Source organism: Rhinoraja longicauda, chromosome 8, assembly GCF_053455715.1.
Source record: "Rhinoraja longicauda isolate Sanriku21f chromosome 8, sRhiLon1.1, whole genome shotgun sequence".
Taxonomy (NCBI): domain Eukaryota; kingdom Metazoa; phylum Chordata; class Chondrichthyes; order Rajiformes; family Arhynchobatidae; genus Rhinoraja; species Rhinoraja longicauda.
In genome coordinates this window covers 1,721,823-1,743,467 of record NC_135960.1, presented here as the reverse complement: position 1 = coordinate 1,743,467, position 21,645 = coordinate 1,721,823, and the positions used below count along the sequence as shown (strand labels likewise).

Here is a 21,645-nt window from a genome sequence, read left to right as displayed (position 1 = left end):
ATTCTCTGAATGCATTCAAGAGAGAGCTAGATAGAGCTCTTAAGGATAGCGGAGTCAGGGGGTATGGGGAGAAGGCAGGAACGGGGTACTGATTGAGAATGATCAGCCATGATCACATTGAATGGCGGTGCTGGGCTCGAAGGGCCGAATGGCCTCCTCCTGCACCTATTGTCTATTGTTTCTCTTGTGTCAGCATTGTGGTAAACCTGCTCTGGACCCTCTCCAAACCCCCCCCCCCCCCCCCCCCCACCTGCTCCTCCTTGCAATGCAACAACCAGAGATGCATTACAATACTCGTGACGTATAAAATTATAAAAGGACTGGACAAGCTGAGATGCAGGAAAAATGTTCCCAATGTTGGGGGAGTCCAGAACCAGGGGACACACAGTCTAAGAATAAAGGGAGAGGCCATTTAAAAACTGAGGTGAGAAGAAACCTTTTCACCCAGAGAGTTATGAATTTGTGGAATTTTCTGCCACAGAGGGCAGTGGAGGCCAATTCACTGGATGGATTTAAGAGAGAGTTAGATAGAGCTCTAGGGGCTAGTGGAATCAAGGGATATGGGGAGAAGGCAGGTTGTGACCGTGTGGGTTTTCACCGGGTGCTCCGGTTTCCTCCCATATCCCAAAGACGTGCAGGTTTCTAGGTTTCACAAAGTGCTGGAGTAACTCAGCGGGTCAGGCAGCATCTCTGGAGAGAAGGAATGGGTGACGTTTCGGGTCGAGACCCTTCTTCAGTCTGATCCGAAACGTCAACATTGGGACTCCCCCAACATTGGGAACATGTTTCCTGCCTCTAACGTGTCCAACCCCTTAATAATCTTATATGTTTCGATAAGATCCCCTCTCATCATTCTAAATTCCAGTCTATACAAGCCTAGTCGCTCCAGTCTTTCAACATACGACAGTCCCGCCATTCCGGGAATTAACCTAGTGAACCTACGCTGCACGCCCTCAATAGTAAGAATATCCTTCCTCAAATTTGGAGACCAAAACTGCACACAGTACTCCAGGTGCGGTCTCACTAGGGCCCTGTACAACTACAGAAGGACCTCTTTGCTCCTATACTCAACTCCTCTTGTTATGAAGGCCAACATGCCATTGGCTTTTATTGTCACGTGTACCGAGGTACAGTGAAAAGCTTCTTTGCTGCGTGCTAACCAGTCAGCGGAAAGACAATACATGATTACAATCGGACCAGTGTGTAGATACACAATAACGGAATAACGTTTAGTGCAAGGTAAATCCAGCAAAGTACTTGATTAGTGCGGGTGTCAGGGTTTAAGGGGAGAAGGCAGGAGAATGGGGTTAGGAGGGAGAGATAGATCAGCTGTGATTAAATGCCGGAATAGACTTGATGGGCCGAATGGCCTAATTCTACTCCGATTACTTTTGATTTAATGCTCCAAAGTCTTTAGTTTAGTTTAGAGATACAGCGCGAATGGCCTACTTCTGCTCCTATATCTTAGTTTAGTTTAGTTTAGAGGTACAGCGCGAAAACAGGCCCTTCGGCCCACCGAGTCCGTGCCGACCGGCGATCCCCGCACACTAACACTATCCTGCACACACTAGGGACAATTTTACATTTTCCCAGCCAATTAACCTACCAACCTGCACGTCTTTGGAGTGTGGGAGGAAACCGAAGATCTCGTAGAAAACCCACGCAGGTCACGGGGAGAACGTACAAACTCCGCACGGACGGTGGTCGGGACGGAACCCGGGTCTCCAGCGCTGTGAGGCAGCAACTACCGCTGCGCCACCGTGCCGCACCGCAAGTGAGCGATGCGTTTATGTCCGAGTTCACGTTCATTATTAACAGGAGCAAGGAAACAATAATCCAAACGCTGGAGTCATGGCTCAATCCAACAACACGGGTGGCAGGGTGGCGCAGCGGGTAGAGCTGCTGCCTCACGGAGTCCAGCATGCCCCCAACAACTCTCACCAACTTCTACAGCCGTGCCATAGAGAGCGTTTTACCGGGACGCATGGCAGCACGGTTTGGGAACAGCTCCATCCACGACCCGCGAGAAACCGCAGAGAGTTGTGGACGCAGCCCAGACCATCACACAAACCAACCTCCCTCCCACCGACTCCATCTACACCTCACGCTGCCTCGGCAAGGCCAGCAGCATCATCAACGACCAGTCTCACCCCGGCCACTCCCTCTTCTCCCCTCTCCCATCGGGCAAGAGGTACAGAAGTCTGAAAACGCACACCTCCAGATTCAGGGGCAGTTTCCTCCCGGCTGTTATCAGGCAACTGAACCGTCCTCTCACCAACTAGAGAGCGGTCCTGACCTCCCATCTACCTCATTGGAGACCCTCGGACTATCCTTGATCGGACTTTACCTCGCGCTGAACACAATTAACCTACAAACCCGCACGTCTTTGGAGTGTGGGAGGAAACCGGAGCGCCCGGAGAAAACCCACGCAGGTCACGGGGAAAACGTACAAACTCCGCACAGACGGCGCCCGTGGTCGGGATGGAATCCGGGTCTCCGGCGCCGTGAGCAGCAGCTCTACCCGCTGCACCACTCCTCCATTCATCGGGCACTTTGTTCTTTGTTTAAGGTCCAGTACCTGTTACTGATGCTTGCTGAGTCAGAGCCTGGTCCATGTCGGGAACAAGCTGGAAGCTATGGAAGTGGACACTATTTAAAAGACATTTGGGCAGAAATGTGGATCGGTTGGTTTTAGAGGGCAGTGGGCCAAATGCAAGTAAATGGACCAAGCCTGGCGTGCCAACGACGTCTAACGTTGACACTAAATTAACTGGTAAAAGGCGGCGCGTCGGGTAGAGCTGCTGCCTCACAGCGCCGGAGACCCGGGTTCCATCCCGACTACGGGCGCTGTCTGTACGGAGTTTGTACGTTGACCTGCGTGGGTTTTCTCCGGGCGCTCCGGTTTCCTCCCGCGCTCCAAAGACGTGCAGGTTTGTAGGTTAATTGGCTTTGGTTAAAATTGTAAATTGTCCCCTAGTGTGTGTGTAGGATAGTTTTAGTGTGTGGGGATCGCTGGTCGGCGCGGACACGGTGGGCCGAAGGGCCTGTTTCCGCACTGTATCTCTGGGTTACTCCAGCACTCTGTGAAACGTCACCTATCCATGTTCTCCACAGATGCTGCCTGACCCGCTGAGTTACTCCAGCACTCTGTGAAACGTCACCTATCCATGTTCTCCACAGATGCTGCCTGACCCGCTGAGTTACTCCAGCATTTTGTGTCTACCTTGAATTTTATAGACAATAGACAATAGGTGCAGGAGGAAGCCATTCGGCCCTTCGAGCCAGCACCGCCATTCAATGTGATCATGGCTCATCATTCTCAATCAGTACCTCATTCCTGCCTTCTCCCCATACCCCCTGACTCCGCTATCCTTAAGAGCTCCATCTAGCTCTCTCTTGAATGCATTCAGAGAATTGGCCTCCACTGCCTTCTGAGGCAGAGAATTCCACAGGTTAGAAACATAGAAAATAGGTGCAGGAGGAGGTTCGATCCCGACTACGGGCGCTGTCTGTAGGGAGTTTGTACGTTCTCCCCGTGACCTGCGTGGGTTTTCTCCGAGATCTTCAGTTTCATAGAAACATAGAAACATAGAAAATAGATGCAGGAGGAGGCCATTCGGCCCTTCGAGCCAGCACCGCCATTCACTGTGATCATGGCTGATCGTCCCCAATCAGTAACCTGTGCCTGCCTTCTCCCCATACCCCTTGATTCCACTAGCCCCTAGAGCTGTATCTAGCTCTCTCTTAAATCCATCCAGAGAATTGGCCTCCACTGCCCTCTGTGGCAGAGAATCCCACAGATTCACAACTCACTGACTGAAAAAGTTTTTCCTCATCTCAGTTTTAAATGGCCTACCCCTTATTCTTAAACTGTGGCCCCTGGTTCTGGACTCCCCCAACATTGGGAACATGTTTCCTGCCTCTAACGTGTCCAACCCCTTAACCTGCGATTGCAAGTTTTGTTCCTACACCTCTAGTAGTCATTGCCCTGACCGATGGAGGCACGACTACCCATATAGTAGGCCTTCATTACCGCATTGTCTACTTGTGTTGCTACCAACTATCTTTTTCTCTGAGCTGAAGGAGTTAGCTGCAATGTTTATTCAAGGCTCCTGGCCAAAAATTGGATCACCCTCTGCTCGTTATTCAAAGTCAAGTCTGGGTAACATCATGCAATATTAATGCGCGCAATTTTACAGAAGCTTTGCAAGAGGTTGCAGGATTTATTCCAGCTCTTTGCATGGATTCTGCAGAGTAATCAGGGCCATTTATTCCAGATAATTTGCTTTATCTGGGAAATCTCCTTCAATATTTTGCTGTGGGTCCCACACGCAGATGGATTTAGTTTAGAGATACAGCGCGGAAACAGGCCCTTCGGCCCACCGGGTCCGTGCCGACCAGCGATCCCCGCACACTAACACTATCCTACACACACTAGGGACAATTTTAACATTTACACCAAGCCAATTAACCTACAAACCTGCACGTCTTTGGAGTGTGGGAGGAAAGACTAGGCTTGTATTCGCTGGAGTTTAGAAGGATGAGAGGGGATCTTATAGAGACGTATAAAATTATAAAAGGACTGGACAAGCTAGATGCAGCAAAAATGTTCCCGATGTTGGGGGAGTCCAGAACCAGGGGCCACACAGTCTAAGAATAAAGGGGAGGCCATTTAAAACTGAGGTGAGAAGAAACTTTTTCACCCAGAGAGTTGTGAATTTGTGGAATTCTCTGCCACAGAGGGCAGTGGAGGCCGATTCACTGGATGGATTTAAGAGAGAGCTAGATAGAGCTCTAGGGGCTAGTGGAATCAAGGGATATGGGGAGAAGGCAGGCACGGGTTACTGATTGTGGATGATCAGCCACGATCACAATGAATGGCGGTGCTGGCTCGAAGGGCCGAATGGCCTCCTCCTGCACCTATTTTCTATGTTTCTATGTGTTATGAAACCGAAGATATCCGAAGCCAATTAACCTACAAACCCGCAAGTCTTTTTTGGAGTGTGGGAGGAAACCGGAGCGCCCGGAGAAAACCCACGCAGGTCACGGGGAGAACGTACAAACTCCGTACAGACAGCGCCCGTAGTCGGGATGGAACCCGGGTCTCCGGCGCTGTGAGGCAGCAGCTCTACCCGCTGCACCACCGTGCTGGGGAGGACTTGGTGGAATCTGTTCAATGGCTCCCAAGGTATCTGGGGATTACGAGGCAATGCGTAAACGGAAGGTTGCAGGCTCTGGGGATTTCAGTGAAGTGTTTCTACAGAAGCCTCTCGTTCCTTCACTTCATAAGTTCCAGGAGCGGAATTACCCCATTCGGCCCATCGAGTCCACTCCGCCATTCAACCATGGCTGATCTATCTCTCCCTCCTAACCCCATTCTCCCGCCTTCTCCCCATAACCCCTGACACCCGCACTAATCAAGAATCTATCTATCTCTGCCTTAAAAATACTCACTGACTTGTGGCCTCCACAGCCGTCTGTGGCAAAGAATCACACAGATTCGCCACACTCAGACTAAAGAAATTCCTCCTCATCTCCTTCCTAAAGGAACGTCCTTTAATTCTGAGGCTGTGCCCTCTGGTCCTAGACTCTCCCACTAGTGGAAACATCCTCCCCACATCCACTCTATCCAGGCCGCTCACTGTTCAGATCCCTTATTGCTTAGAATATTAAGGAGATACAACTAATTTAGACGTTAGACTTTAGAGATACAGCATAGAAACAGGCCCTTCGGCCCACCGAGTCCGTGCTGACCAGCACCCGTACACCAACCTACACACACGAGGGACAATTTTTACATTTACACCAAGCCAATTAACCTACAACTCTGTACGTCTTTGGAATGTGGGAGGAAACCGGAGCGCCCGGAGAAAACCTATGCAGGTCACGGGGAGAACGTACAAATCCATACAGACAGCGCCCATGGTCAGGATCGAACCCGGGTCTCCGGCGCTGCATTCGCTGTAAGGCGGCAACTTTACCATTATGCTCAAATAGGTTTCAGCAGCAGAAATAAGCCACTCGGCTCATCAAGTCTATCCCGCCATTCATTGGGGGGGAAGATGGACACAGAGTGCTGGAGTAACTCAGCGGGTCAGGCAGCATCTGTGGAGAACATGGATAGGTGACGTTTCACAGAGTGCTGGAGTAACTCAGTGGGTCAGGCAGCATCTGTGGAGAACATGGATAGGTGACGTTTCACAGGGTGCTGGAGTAACTCAGCGGGTCAGGCAGCATCTGTGGAGAGGAGGAATGGTAGACGTTTCGGGTCGAGACCCTTCTTCAGACTGAGAACTATTCTACATTTAATGTAGGAAGGAACTGCAGATGCCGGTTTAAACCGACAATAGACACAAAAAGCTGGAGTAACTCAGCGGGTCAAACAACATCTCTGGGGAAAAGGAATCGGTGAATACATTTCCTCTCCTTTAATCTGTGTTTCACACCTTACCACTCCATATCTCTATGTCTCCCACTCCACTGACACTCAGTCCGAAGAAGGGTCTCAACCATGTTCTCCACAGATGCTGCCTGACCCGCTGAGTTACTCCAGCACTCTGTGAAACGTCACCTATCCATGTTCTCCACAGATGCTGCCTGACCCGCTGAGTTACTCCAGCATTCTGTGAAACGTCACCTATCCATGTTCTCCACAGATGCTGCCTGACCCGCTGAGTTACTCCAGCACTCTGTGTCATCTGCAATAGCTTCCTCCATGGCATTCCCAGGGACTGTTGGACTGGCGATCCTGTGGGCACTGCGGAACATTCTGGATGGGGTTATGTAGACGGGTCAGTTGCTGGCTAAGCATTGGGGCCGGGAGGGGTGGGGGGGGGAGGGGGAGGGGGGAGGGGGGAGGGGGTCAGATGCGGGCAGGCAGCTGGTAGAGCTGACGGCAGCCAGCTAGGCTTGGACTGACAGCACCTTCTGTGTTCCCCTTGCACCTAAATAGCTCGCCCCACCCCGCCCACAGCGACCCCGGGCTATTTATACCCCAGATTCACATCAACCTCCCAGCAGACTGCGCACTTACACGCCACAAACTACCACGGGATCGGACAGGCTCGATTTAGATTTAGAGATACATCGCGGAAACAGGCCCTTCGGCCCACCGGGTCCGTGCCGCCCAGCGATTCCCGCACACTAACACTATCCTACACACACTAGGGACAATTTTAACATTTATACCCAGCCAATTAACCTACAAACCCGCACGTCTTTGAAGTGTGGGAGGAAACCGAAGATCTCGGAGAAAACCCACGCAGGTCACGGGGAGAACGTACAAACTCCGTACAGACAGCGCCGGTAGTCGGGATCGAACCCGAGTCTCCGGCGCTGCATTCGCTGTAAGGCGGCAACTCTACCGCCGCGCCACCGTGACCGCCCATGGCTCGATGCAGGAAAAATAATCCCCCCCCCCCAACCCTCATGTTGAGGGGGGTCCAGAATCCAGGGGCCACACACAGTTTAAGATGGGAGAGATGGAATTGTACCAGCATCTGCAGTTATAGGAGCAAAGAGGTCCTTCTGTAGTTGTACAGGGCCCTAGTGAGACCGCACCTGGAGTACTGTGTGCAGTTTTGGTCTCCAAATTTGAGGAAGGATATTCTTGCTATTGAGGGCGTGCAGCGTAGGTTTACTAGGTTAATTCCCGGAATGGCGGGACTGTCGTGTGTTGAAAGACTGGAGCGACTAGGCTTGTATACACTGGAATTTAGAAGGATCTTATCGAAACGTATAAGATTATTAAGGGGTTGGACATGTTAGAGGCAGGAAACATGTTCCCAATGTTGGGGGAGTCCAGAACAAGGGGCCACAGATTAAGAATAAGGGGTCGGCCATTTAAAACAGAGATGAGGAAAAACTTTTTCACCCAGAGAGTTGTGAATCTGCGGAATTCTCTGCCTCAGAAGGCAGTGGAGGCCAAATCACTGGATGCTTTCAAGAGAGAGCTAGATAGAGCTCTTAAAGATAGCGGAGTCAGGGGGTATGGGGAGAAGGCAGGAATGGGGTACTGATTGTGGATGATCAGCCGTGATCACAATGAATGGCGGTGCTGGCTCAAAGGGCCGAATGGCCTCCTCCTGCACCTATTTTTCTATGTTTCTATGTTTCTATGTTTCTATGTTTCTACACCACACTGCACAACTGTCCCGTCTCCACCTACATCCTTTCTTTGTCCCGCCCCCCTGACATCAGTCTGAAGAAGGGTCTCGACCCGAAACGTCACCCATTCCCTCTCTCCAGAGATGCTGCCTGACCCGCTGAGTTACTCCAGCACTCTGTGAAACGTCACCTATCCATGTTCTCCACAGATGCTGCCTGACCCGCTGAGTTACTCCAGCACTCTGTGATACCTTCCTGCACTATTATCCTGCTTAGTTTAGACTTTAGGCTTTTAGACTTCAAGAGAGGGAGAAATGAATCGAAGGTCCGAATGATCTATGATCGAATAGCAGGGGCAGACTCGATGGGCCGAATGGCCTAATTCTGCTCCATTGTCTGCTGGTCGTTCCTGACTATGTAGCCCCCCCCACCCCACTATCCCCCACCCCCCTCCCTGCCTCACCTCTTTAGACTTTAGAGATACAGCATGGAAACAGGCCCTTCGGACCAACGAGTCCGGACCGACCAGCAATCCCCGCACACTAGCACTGTCCTACACACACTGGGGACAATTTACAAATTTCACCGAAGATAATTAACCCTCAAGCCTGTACGTCTTTGGAGTGTGGGAGGAAACCGGAGCACCCGGATTACACGGTCTGACACGGACATTGTGGGCCGAAAGGCCACATTTTGGCTTCGGGGGGCACTGTAGGCTCGGACACTGTGGGTCCAGAATGTGTAGGCCCGGACAGTGTAGGCCCGGACAGTGTAGGCCCGGACAGTGTAGGCCCGGACAGTGTAGGCCCGGACAGTGTAGGCCCGGACAGTGTAGGCCCGGACAGTGTAGGCCCAGAGGCCTGGGCGCCGCCTAACGGAGGTTGCGTAGCAACCCGCCTCCCGGCCCAGGCGGCCGCCATTGTTGGAGCGGGAGCACGTGGCCGCTGGCTGGGTGAGGTCACGTGGGGCGTGGGGCGGTGACGTCACCTTGTCTCATATTTGGGAGTGAGATAGTTGGCAACACAACCTCCACCTTTCCTTGATCATCGGTGCTGGCTTTAGAAACATAGACATTAGGTGCAGGAGGAGGCCATTTGGCCCTTCGAGCCAGCACTGCCATTCAATATGATCATGGCTGATCATTCTCAATCAGTACCCCATTCCTGCTTTCTCCCCATATCCCTTGATTTCGTTGGCCCTAAGAGCTAAATCTAACTCTCTCTTGAAAACATTCAGTGAATCGGCCTCCACTGCCCTCTGTGGCAGAGAATTCCACAGATTCACAACACTCTGGGTGAAAACGTCTTTCAATATAGACAATAGACAATAGGTGCAGGAGTAGGCCATTCAGCCCCTCGAGCCAGCACCGCCATTCAATGCGATCATGGCTGATCACTCTCAATCAGTACCCCGTTCCTGCCTTCTCCCCATACCCCCTCACTCCGCTATCCTTAAGAGCTCTATCCAGCTCTCTCTTGAAAGCATCTAACGAACTGGCCTCCACTGCCTTCTGAGGCAGAGAATTCCACACCTTCACAACTCTCTGACTGAAAAAGTTCTTCCTCATCTCCGTTCTAAATGGCCTACCCCTTATTCTTAAACTGTGGCCCCTTGTTCTGGACTCACCCAACATTGGGAACATGTTTCCTGCCTCTAATGTGTCCAATCCCCTAATTATCTTATATGTTTCAATAAGATCCCCCCTCATCCTTCTAAATTCCAGTGTATACAAGCGTAATTGCTCCAGCCTTTCAACATACGACAGTCCCGCCATTCCGGGAATTAACCTAGTGAACCTACGCTGCACGCCCTCAATAGCAAGAATATCCTTCCTCAAATTTGGAGACCAAAACTGCACACAGTACTCCAGGTGCGGTCTCACTAGGGCCCTGTACAACTGTAGAAGGACCTCTTTGCTCCTCATCTCTGTCGTAAATGGCCTACCCTTTTATTCTTGGACTGTGACCCCTGGTTCTGGACTCCCCAACATTGGGAACATGTTTCCTGCATCTAACCTGTCCAATCCCTTGAGAATTTTATATGTTTCTATAAGATCCCCCTCTCATTCTTCTAAATTCCAGTGAATACAAGCCCAGTCAACCCATTCTTTCCTCATACGTCAGTCCCGCCATCCCGGGGATTAACCTGGTGAACCTACGCTGCACTGCCTCAATGGCAATAGCTCTCAATTGCAAACCTTTCATTCATTTGTTCCTTGTACCCGTTCATACTCCATTTTTTTTTCTCCCCTGACTCTCAGTCTGAAGAAGGGTCTCGACCCGAAACGTCACCCATTCCCTTTCTCCACGGATGCTGCCTGACCCGCTGAGTTACTCCAGCACTCTGAGTCTATTCCTATATCTAAGATTGTAAGATCATGGTTATGCTGTCACTTTTACTGAACTGAATATATATACAACCATTAAACCATTGAACCATGATTGTATAACTCATGTGTCTAAGGAGCACAGATGGGACATCAAACTAAGACCTCATTTCAAGACCCGGGTTCGATCCCGACTACGGGCGCTGTCTGTACGGAGTTTGCACGTTCTCCCCGTGACCTGCGTGGGTTTTCTCCGGGCGCTCCAGTTTCCTCTCACACTCCGAAGACGTGCAGGTTTGTGGGTTAATTGGCCCTCTGTAAATATGCCCCTAGTGTGTGTGGGATAGTGTTAGTGTGCGGGGATCGCTGGTCGGCGCGGATGGACCCGGTGGGCCGAAGGGCCTGTTGCCGCACTGTATCTCTAAACCAAACTAAACCTGAAGGAACAGCAAATGCTGGTCAATACTGAAGAAGCCATTCTCCTTCAGTCCGCAGTACGATTCCAACTCGAAACGTCACCTGTACCGTTTCTCCACAGATGCTGCCTGACCCGCCCAAAGTCTCGCCCGTCGGACGGCGTGACCGGGAGAGAGCTGGAGACGTGGGGCGTGAGGAACGAGGGCCGGTGGGAGGAGGGTGAACCGCGGTATTGCCTCCAGCTGCAGGCTTCATGGTCGGCTGCAGGTGGCGCCACCGAGACACAAAGATGGCCGGGAGAGGGGAGGGGAGGGGAGGGGAGGGGAGGGGAGGGGAGGGGAGGGGAGGGGAGGGGAGGGGAGGGGAGGGGAGGAGAGGGGAGGGGAAGGGAAGGGAAGGGAGTGGAGGGGAGGAGGGTTTCCGTTGGGGTTGCCAACTTCCTCACTCCCAAATAAGGGACAAAGGGTGACGTCACCGCCCCGCGCCCCACGTGACCTCACCCAGCCAGCGGCCGCGTGCTCCCGCTCCATCAATGGCGGCTGACCGGGCCGGGAGGTGGGTTGCTACGCAACCTCCGTTAGGCGGCGCCCGGGCCTCCGGGCCTACACTGTCCGGGCCTACACTGTCCGGGCCTACACTGTCCGGGCCTACAGTGTCCGGGCCTACAGTGTCCGGGCCTACAGTGTCCGGGCCTACAGTGTCCGGGCCTACAGTGTCCGGGCCTACAGTGTCCGGGCCTACAGTGTCCGGGCCTACAGTGTCCGGGCATACACTGTCCGGGCCTACACTGTCCGGGCCTACACTGTCCGGGCCTACACTGTCCGGGCCTACACTCTCCGGTACGTGACAAAATAAAGCACTCTAGAATTATTATGTCCTAATACGTGACAAAATAAAGCACTCTAGAATTATTATGTCCTAAGTACAATAAATTCATAATTTCATAGGTTGTAGGAGCAGAATTAGGCCATTCGGCCCATCGAGTCTACTCCGCCATTCAATCATGGCTCATCTATCTCTCCCTCCTAACCCCATTCTCCTGCCTTCTCCCCATAACCCCTGACACCCGCACTGATCATGTTCGGCACAGACATTGTGAGCTGAAGGGCCTGTTCCTTATCCTGCGCTGTTCTATGTTCCACGCACGACAGAAGATGAAACTAACGGGTTAATCATCAGTTTAAACCCCTCCTAGGGCCGGCACGGTGGCGCGGCGGTAGAGTTGCTGCCTCACGGCGCCAGGGACCCGGGTTCCATCCCGACCACGGGCGCCGTCTGTACGGAGTTTGCACGTTCTCCCCGTAAAGGATGAGAGGGGATCTTATCGAAACGTATAAGATTATTAAGGGGTTGGACACGTTAGAGGCAGGAAACATGTTCCCAATGTTGGGGGAGTCCAGAACAAGGGGCCACAGTTTAAGAATAAGGGGTAGGCCATTTAGAACGGAGATGAGGAAAAACTTTTTCAGTCAGAGAGTTGTGAATCTGTGGAATTCTCTGCCTCAGAAGGCAGTGGAGGCCAATTCTCAGAATGCATTCAAGAGAGAGCTAGATAGAGCTCTTAAGGATAGCGGAGTCAGGGGGTATGGGGAGAAGGCAGGAACGGGGTACTGATTGAGAATGATCAGCCATGATCTCGTTGAATGGCGGTGCTGGCTCGAAGGGCCGAATGGCCTCCTCCTGCACCTATTGTCTATTGTCTATTGTGACCTGCGTGGGTTTTCTCCGGGCGCTCCGGTTACCTCCCACATCACAAAGACGTGCGTGCGGGTTTGAAGGTGAATTGGCTTTGGGCTAAATTGTAAATTGTCCCTAGTGTGTGGGTGTGTGTGCGTGTAGGATAGTGCTCGTGTGCGGGGATCGCTGGTCGGAGGGGCTCGGTGGGCCGAAGGGCCAGTTTCCGCGCTGTATCTCTAAAGTCTAAAGCGTGGGTTTGTAGGTTAATGGCCCCTCTGTAAATAGCTCCTAGTGTGCAGGGAGTGGTTGATTTTGACCACCGGCCTAACATGCTGTTGGTCCTGCGTGCACCGCCAAAACAGCGCCGAGCCGCCGAGGCATGGACTCCACAAGACCCCTGAAGGTATCCTGTGGTATCTGACACCAAAACGTTAGCAGCAGATCCTTTAGCAGAGCACCCCACAAGCCTTGCCGTTTCACAGATGCTCTGACCCAGTCGTCTGGCCAGAACAATTTGGCCCTTGTCAAAGTCGCTCAGGTCTTTACTCCTGCCCATTTCTCCTGCATCCAACACGTCAACTTCAAGAACTGACTGTTCACTTGCTGCCTAATATATCCCACCCCTTGACAGGTGCCATTGTAACAAGATCATCAATGTTATTCACTTCGCCTGTCTTTAGAGAATGTTTTGGCTCATCGGTGTAGTGGTCGTGTGAACATGTGATCGCTGGTCGGCGTGGACTCGGTGGGCCGAAGGGCCTGTTTGCACACTGTATCTCTAAAGCTAAAAACTATGGTTAGTTAGGCAAGTTAGGCAGCGTGCTGTAGACATAGACATAGAATATAGGTGCAGGAGGAGGCCATTCGGCCCTTCGAGCCAGCACCGCCATTCAATGTGATCATGGCTGATCGTCCACAATCAGTAACCCGTGCCTGCCTTCTCCCCATATCCCTTGATTCCACTAGCCCCTAGAGCTCTATCTAACTCTCGCTTAAATCCATCCAGTGAATTGGCCTCCACTGCCCTCTGTGGCAGAGAATTCCACAAATTCACAACTCTCTGGGTGGAAAAGTTCCTTCTCACCTCAGTTTTAATTGGCCTCCCCTTTATTCTTAGACTGTGTGGCCCCTAGTTCTGGACTCCCCCAACATTGGGAACATTTTTCCTGCATCTAGCTTGTCCGGTCCTTTTATAATTTTATACGTCTCTACAGAGAGTTTTTTTTCACACAGAGAGTGGTGAATCTGTGGAATTCTCTGCCACAGAAGGTAGTTGAGGCCAGTTCATTGGCTATATTTAAGAGGGAGTTAGATGTGGCCCTTGTGGCTAAAGGGATCAGGGGGTATGGAGAGAAGGCAGGTACAGGATACTGAGTTGGATGATCAGCCATGATCATATTGAATGACGGTGCGTACAGGTTCGAAGGGCCGAATGGCCTACTCCTGCACCTATTTTCTATGTTTCTATGTTTCTAAGATCCCCCCTCATCCTTCTAACTCCAGTGAATACAAGCCTAGTCTTTTCAACCTTTCCTCATATGACAGTCCCTCCAATCCCAGGGATTAACCTGGTGAACCTACGCTGCATGGCGTCACACAGAGAAAACCCACACAGGTCACGGGGAGAGCGTACAAACTCCGTACAGACAGCGCCCGTGGTCGGGATGGAACCCGGGTCTCCGGCGCTGTGAGGCAGCAGCTCCACCCGCTGCGCCACCGTGCCGCCCACCAACCAGTGTGGAATAAATGGACAACCGGCTATGATTCACTGGATAGAAATCTTACCCTGAGGTGGGCAAAATTGTGAGTTCAATCCCATCTCCAGGGATCAGACCGTGTAATCTAGACGGTCACATCGAGTGCCACATTGCACAGGTGTAGGGTTACAAACTTAAAGAGACTCACAGCCACAGTCGTGCAGCTCGGAAACAGGAACCTTGGCCCAACGTGCCCACGTCAACACACATGCCCCATCTACACAGAGTGGACATGGAGAGGATGTTTCCACTAGTGGGAGAGTCTAGGACCAGAGGGCACAGCCTCAGAATTAAAGGGGGAGTCCAGAACAAGGGGCCACACAGTTTAAGAATAAGGGGTAGGCCATTTAGAACTGAGATGAGGAAAAACCTTTTCAGTCAGAGAGTTGTGAATCTGTGGAATTCTCTGCCTCAGAAGGCAGTGGAGGCCAATTCTCTGAATGCATTCAAGAGAGAGCTAGATAGAGCTCTTAAGGATAGCGGAGTCAGGGGGTATGGGGAGAAGGCAGGAACAGGGTACTGATTGTGAATGATCAGCCATGATCACATTGAATGGCGGTGCGTACAGGCTCGAAAGGCCGAATGGCCTCCTCCTGCACCTATTGTCTGTTGTCTATTGACGTTCCCTTCGGAAGGAGACGAGGAGGAATCTCTTTCATCAGAGGGACTTGGGTGAGCTGGTGCAGGATTCCCAAAAAGGTTAACTTGCAAGGTGAATCGGTCGTAAAGAAGGCAAATGCAATGCTGGCATTTATTTCGAGAGGTCTTGTACACACAAACAGGGGTGTGTGTGATGCTGGGGCTGTACAAGGCGCTGGTCAGGCCACATGTGGAGTAACTGTGAGCAGTTTGGGGCCCCGTATCTGAGGAAGGATGTGCTGGCTCTGGAGAGGGTCCAGAGGAGGTTTACAAGAACGATCCCAGGAATGAGTGGGTTAACATATGATGAGCGTTTGTGGGCACTGGGCCTGTACTCGCTGGAGTTTAGAAGGATGAGGGGGGACCTCATTGAAACGTACAGAATAGTGAGCGGCCTGGATAGAGTGGATGTGGGGAGGATGTTTCCACTAGTGGGAGAGTCTAGGACCAGAGGGCACAGCCTCAGAATTAAAGGACGTTCCTTTAGGAAGGAGATGAGGAGGAATTTATTTTGTCAGAGGGCGGTGAATCTGTGGGATTCTTTGCCACAGACGGCTGTGGAGGCCACAAGTCAGTAGATACTCTCAAGGCAGAAATTGACAGATTTAGATTTTTTTAGATTTAGAGATGCAGCGCGGAAACAGGCCCTTCGGCCCACCGGGTCCGCGCCGACCAGCGATCCCCGCACACTAACACTATCCTACGCACACTAGGGAATTTTTTTTAAACATTTGACCAGCCAATTAACCTACATACCTGCACGTCTTTGGAGTGTGGGAGGAAACCGAAGATCTCGGAGAAAACCCACGCAGGTCACGGGGAGAACGTACAAACTCCGTACAGACGGAGCCCGTGGTCAGGATCGAACCTCCAGCATTCGCTGTAAGGCGGCAACTCTACCGCTGCGCCACCGTGCCGATTCTTATAGGGTAGTGTTACTATTTTGTTAATTGCCAGTAGGGTGAAGAGATAGATTTCACAGAGTAGATGGATGAAGTTTGAAAGGTTGAAAAGTTGAAAGATAAATCGTTGACCCAGTTAGAATCCAGACAAAAATCTTTTCCTGTATCTCAGTAAACATGGCAATAATAAGCCAACGGATTATCCACGAGAAACCGCAGAGAGTTGTGGACGCAGCCCAGACCATCACACAAACCAACCTCCCTCCCACCGACTCCATCTACACCTCACGCTGCCTCGGCAAGGCCAGCAGCCCAGACCATCACACACAAACCAACCTCCCTCCCACCGACTCCATCTACACCTCACGCTGCCTCGGCAAGGCCAGCAGCATCATCAAGGACCAGTCTCACCCCGGCCACTCCCTCTTCTCCCCTCTCCCATCGGGCAAGAGGTACAGAAGTGTGAAAACGCACACCTCCAGATTCAGGGGCAGTTTCTTCCCGGCTGTTATCAGGCAACTGAACCGTCCTCTCACCAACTAGAGAGCGGTCCTGACCCCCCATCTACCTCATTGGAGACCCTCGGACTATCCTTGATCGGACTTTGCTGGACTTTACCCTTTGTCTCAACATGTAATCATGTATCGTCTTTCCGCTGACTAGTTAGCACAAATTAAAAGCTTTTCACTGCACCTCCTTAAACGTGAAAATAAACTGAATGAAACTAAACTAAATTAAACTAGTGTTGGAACAGTTTCTCTGGATCATTTGAGGTTGAACAGATACTTGATACGAGTATACACCGATCAGCCAAATCATTATGCCCACCTGCCCAATATGCTGTTGGTCCTCCGTGTGCAGCCCCATACGCAGCAGGGTGCGATGCACTGTGTATTGTGACACATTCCTCCCGTCACCACCATTAACGTTTTCTGTGACTTGTGCCACAGTCGACCTTCTGTCGGTTCGGACCAGACGCGATAGCCTTCGTTGCCCTCGCGCATCGATGAGCCTTGGGCGCCCAACACCCTGCCTGTCGCCGGTTTGTGGTTTGTCCCTCCTCGGACCACTGTCGGTCGGTACTCACCACTGCTGACCGGGAGCACCCCACAAGCCTTGCCATTTCACAGATGCTCTGACCCAGTCGTCTGGCCATAACAATTTGGCCCTTGTCAAAGTCGCTCAGGTCTTTACTCCTGCCCATTTCTCCTGCATCCAACACGTCAACTTCAAGAACTGACTGTTCACTTGCTGCCTAATATATCCCACCCCTTGACAGGTGCCATTGTAACAAGATAATCAATGTTATTCACTTCACCTGTCAGTGGTCATAATGTTTTGGCTGATCAGTGTACAAAATGAGGGGAGGCATTTGCTGCGAGATGCCGCCTGACCCGCTGAGTTACTCCAGCACTCTGTGAAACGTCACCTATCCATGTTCTCCACAGATGCTGCCTGACCCCCTGAGTTACTCCAGCACTCTGTGAAACGTCACCTATCCATGTTCTCCACAGATGCTGCCTGACCCGCTGAGTTACTCCAGCACTTTGTGTCTGTCTTTGGTAGATGAGATCAGTTTAACTTGGTATTACAAAATACTTTGGCTTTAGATGCACCCAGCAACAGACCAATATGGGCTCCATCTAGGGTCGCCAACTGTCCCGTATTAGCCGGGACATCCCGTATTTTGGGCTAAATTGGTTTGTCCCGTACGGGACCGCCCTTGTCCCGTACGGGACCGCCCTTGTCCCGTATTGGGCCCAGACAGTGTGGGCCCGGACACTGCAGGCCCGGACAGTGTATGCCAGGACAGTGTAGGCCCGGACAGTGTAGGCCCGGACAGTGTAGGCCCGGACAGTGTAGGCCCGGACACTGCAGGCCCGGACAGTGTAGGCCCGGACACTGCAGGCCCGGACAGTGTATGCCTGGACAGTGTAGGCCCGGACAGTGTAGGCCCGGACAGTGTAGGCCCGGACAGTGTAGGCCCGGACAGTGTAGGCCCGGACAATGTAGGCCCGGACAGTGTAGGCCCGGACACTGTAGGCCCCGACAGTGTAGGCCCGGATGCTGTAGGCCAGGACAGTGTAGGCCCCGACAGTGTAGGCACGGGCGCCGCCTAACATTGGTTGCTACGCAACCCGCCTCCCGGCCCGGGCGGCCACCATTGTTGGAGCGGGAGCACGTGGCCGCTGGCTGGGTGAGGTCACGTGGGGCGCGGGGCGGTGACGTCACCTTGTCCCATATTAGGGAGTGAGATAGTTGGCAACCCTCGCAACCTCCCTCCTGAGGTCATCTGTTATCGGCCCTCATTTGATCTGACCTTTTCTCGCCTCCAATTCGCACCCCCCTTCCTTCCCTCTCCTCTATCTTTCAGTCTGAAGAAGAGTCTCGACCCAAAACATCACCCATTCCTTCTGTCCACAGATGCTGCCTGACCCGCTGAGTTACTCCAGCACTCTGTGTCTATTTTAAATGGAGCATCTTGGTCGGAATGGTTGAGTGGGGCCGAAGGGCCTGTTTTCACGCACCGTAAATCTTTGACTACCCTTAACGTACACGTGAACCCTCTAAATCGTTGATCTCTGGTGCTCCAAGTCTGGAGAGGCTCGGCACTAACTATCTACCTCATTGGTGACCCTCTGACTCTCCTTGATCGGACTTTGCTGGCTTTACCCGGCACTAAAGAGTCCAGAACCAGGGGCCACAGTTTAAGAATAAGGGGTCGGCCATTTAGAACGGAGATGAGGAAAGACTTTTTCACTCAGAGAGTTGTGAATCTGTGGAATTCTCTGCCTCAGAAGGCAGTGGAGGCCAATTCTCTGAATGCATTCAAGAGAGAGCGAAATAGAGCTCTTAAGGATAGCGGAGTCAGGGGGTATGGGGAGAAGGCAGGAACGGGGCACTGATTGTGGATGATCAGCCATGATCATATTGAATGGCGATGCTGGCTCGAAGGGCTGAATGGCCTCCTCCTGCACCTATTGTCTATTGTCTAAACGTTATTCCCTTTATCCTGTACCTGGACACTGTGGACGGCTCGATTGTAATCGTGTGTTGCCTTTCCGCTGACTGGTTAGCGCGCAACACAAGCTTTTCACTGTACCTCGGTACACGTGACAATAAACTAAAGTCCTGTCCCCCCACCTCCAATATAAAAGAGCTGGCCTGGAGTAGATGGGCCAAATGGCCTGCCGAGTCTCAGTTCTCCTTGCAGGCTCTCCACATTCTAATTAAGGCAGCTATTTTAAGGGGCGGTCACGGTGGTGCAGTGGGTAGAGCTGCTGCCTCACAGCGCCGGAGACCCGGGTTCCATCCCGACTACGGGCGCTGTCTGTACGGAGTTTGTACGTTCTCCCCCGTGACCTGCGTGGGTTTTCTCCGGGCGCTTCGGTTTCCTCCCACATTCCAAAGACGTGCAGGTTTGTAAGTTAATTGGCTTCGGTAAAAAGTTTGTAAATTGTCCCCTAGTGTGTGTGGGATAGTACGAGTGTACGGGGTAGTCGCCGGTCGGCACAGCCTCGCTGGGCCGAAGGGCCATCCGTCCGTCCGCAGTGTACAGATACATGATTAAGGGAATAACGTTCAGTGCAAGGTAAAGCCAGCAAAGTCCGATCAAGTAACTGCAGGTGCTGGTTCAAATCGAAGGTAGACACAAAATGTGCTGGAGTAACTCAGCGGGTCAGGCAGCATCTGTGGAGAACATAGATAGGTGACGTTTCACAGAGTGCTGGAGTAACTCGGCTTGTACTCGCTGGAATTTAGAAGATTGAGGGGGGATCTTATAGAAACTTACAAAATTCTTAAGGGGTTGGACAGGTTAGATGCGGGAAGATTGTTCCCGATGTTGGGGAAGTCCAGAACAAGGGGTCACAGTTTAAGGATAAGGGGGAAGTCTTTTAGGACCGAGATGAGAACGTTTTTTTTCACACAGAGAGTGGTGAATCTGTGGAATTCTCTGCCACAGAAGGTAGTTGAGGCCAGTTCATTGGCTATATTTAAGAGGGAGTTAGATGTGGCCCTTGTGGCTAAAGGGATCAGAGGGTATGGAGAGAAGGCAGGTACGGGATACTGAGCTGGATGATCAGCCATGATCATATTGAATGGCGGTGCAGGCTCGAAGGGCCGAATGGCCTACTCCTGCACCTATTTTCCATGTTTCTATGTTTCTATGTAACTCAGCGGGTCGGGCAGCATCTCTGGAGAGAAGGAATGGGTGACGTTTCGGGTCGAGACCCTTCTTCAGACTGAACAGAAGGATAGTCCCAGGGTCTCCAATGAGGTAGATAGTGATTTCCACGCTGTATCTCTGAACTAAACTGAATTATATCGTGAAACCGAGGATCTTTCACCCTCGGTCTGTTGTGTCGCGCTGTACGCAATGACAGGTCCCTAACAAATGGATGCAGAAATGATCAACAAGGCACCGAGCCACAGAAAAACCAGGCAGGTTCAAACTCACCCACTGATTGACGTCTCTTTAAACCGTTCCACTTGACTCCGCTGGGCTCCAAACTATTTTTCCCCTCGCCTCTTTTCGCCCGAAGTTTTTGAGGTTGAGGAGAATTTTGTAGTTGAGGTTTCTTGCTGCCGTCTTCTCTTCCCTCCCTCCCTCCCTCCCTCCCTCCCTCCGTCCCTCCGTCCCTCCCTCCCTCTCTCTTGCCCCCCCCTTCCTCGCTGGGTGTTACAAGGGGGAGGGGAGATGTAGTGAGCTGCTAATCTGTGGCATTCTGCTCCATTGAGCGAGCCTAACGCCGGCGACAGAACTCATCCAGCCCCTGTTGCCAGCTGACAGGCCGATTCCGGCTTTCATCACCAACACTTTTCATTAACCCCTGCCCCTCCGCTCCGACCGAGACGTCCCACAGTTAGGTTTACCATCAGGCCAGCACTCTGGTACGGTGAAAAGCTTCCTCGTTGCGTGCTAACCAGCCAGCAGAAAGACTGCGCCCGATTGCAGGCTTGTATTCACTGGAGTTTAGAAGGGTGAGAGGGGGATCTTGTGGGTAGACACAAAATGCTGGAGTAACTCAGCGGGTCAGGCAGCATCTGTGGAGAACATGGATAGGTAACGTTTCACAGAGTGCTGGAGTAACTCAGCGGGTCAGGCAGCATCTGTGGAGAACATGGATAGGGTGACGTTTCACAGAGTGCTGGAGTAACCCAGCGAGTCAGTCAGCATCTGTGGAGAACATGGATAGGTGACGTTTCACAGAGTGCTGGAGTAACTCAGCGGGTCAGGCAGCATCTGTGGAGAACATGGATAGGTAACGTTTCACAGAGTGCTGGAGTAACTCAGCGGGTCAGGCAGCGTCTAGGGGAGTGGGAATGGGTGACGTTTCGGGTCGAGACCCTCCCTCAGACTGGAGATCCGTATAAAATTATAAAAGGACTGGACAAGCTAGATGCAGGAAAAACGTTCCCAATGTTGGGGGAGTCCAGAACCAGGGGCCACACACTGTCTTTCTTAAGAATAAAGGGGAGGCCATTTAAAACTGAGGTGAGAAGAAACTTTTTCACCCAGAGAGTTGTGAATTTGTGGAATTCTCTGCCACAGAGGGCAGTGGAGGCCAATTCACTGGATGAATTAAAAAGAGAGTTAGATAGAGCTCTAGGGGCTAGTGGAATCAGGGGATATGGGGAGAAGGCAGGCATGGGTTACTGATTGTGGATGATCAGCCGTGATCACAATGAATGGCGGTGCTGGCTCGAAGGGCCGAATGGCCTCCTCCTGCACCTATTTTCTATGTTTATATGTTTCTATGATTACAATCGAGCCAGTGTGTAGATACACAATATAACATTTAGTGCAAGATAAATCCAG

The 21,645-nt window shown here is 51.9% G+C and overlaps 1 protein-coding gene across 1 annotated transcript in view; it reads right to left on the bottom strand.

The window, feature by feature from the left end:
* The window catches only part of obsl1a (obscurin like cytoskeletal adaptor 1a), a 68,729-nt gene extending 48,389 nt beyond the window's left edge, over positions 1–20,340 (bottom strand). The window contains exon 1 of the mRNA XM_078404309.1: positions 20,284–20,340. The gene's annotated coding sequence lies outside the window, so the exon portion shown is untranslated. The remainder of the gene's footprint in view (positions 1–20,283) is intronic.
* Between the last annotated feature and the right edge of the window lie 1,305 nt (positions 20,341–21,645).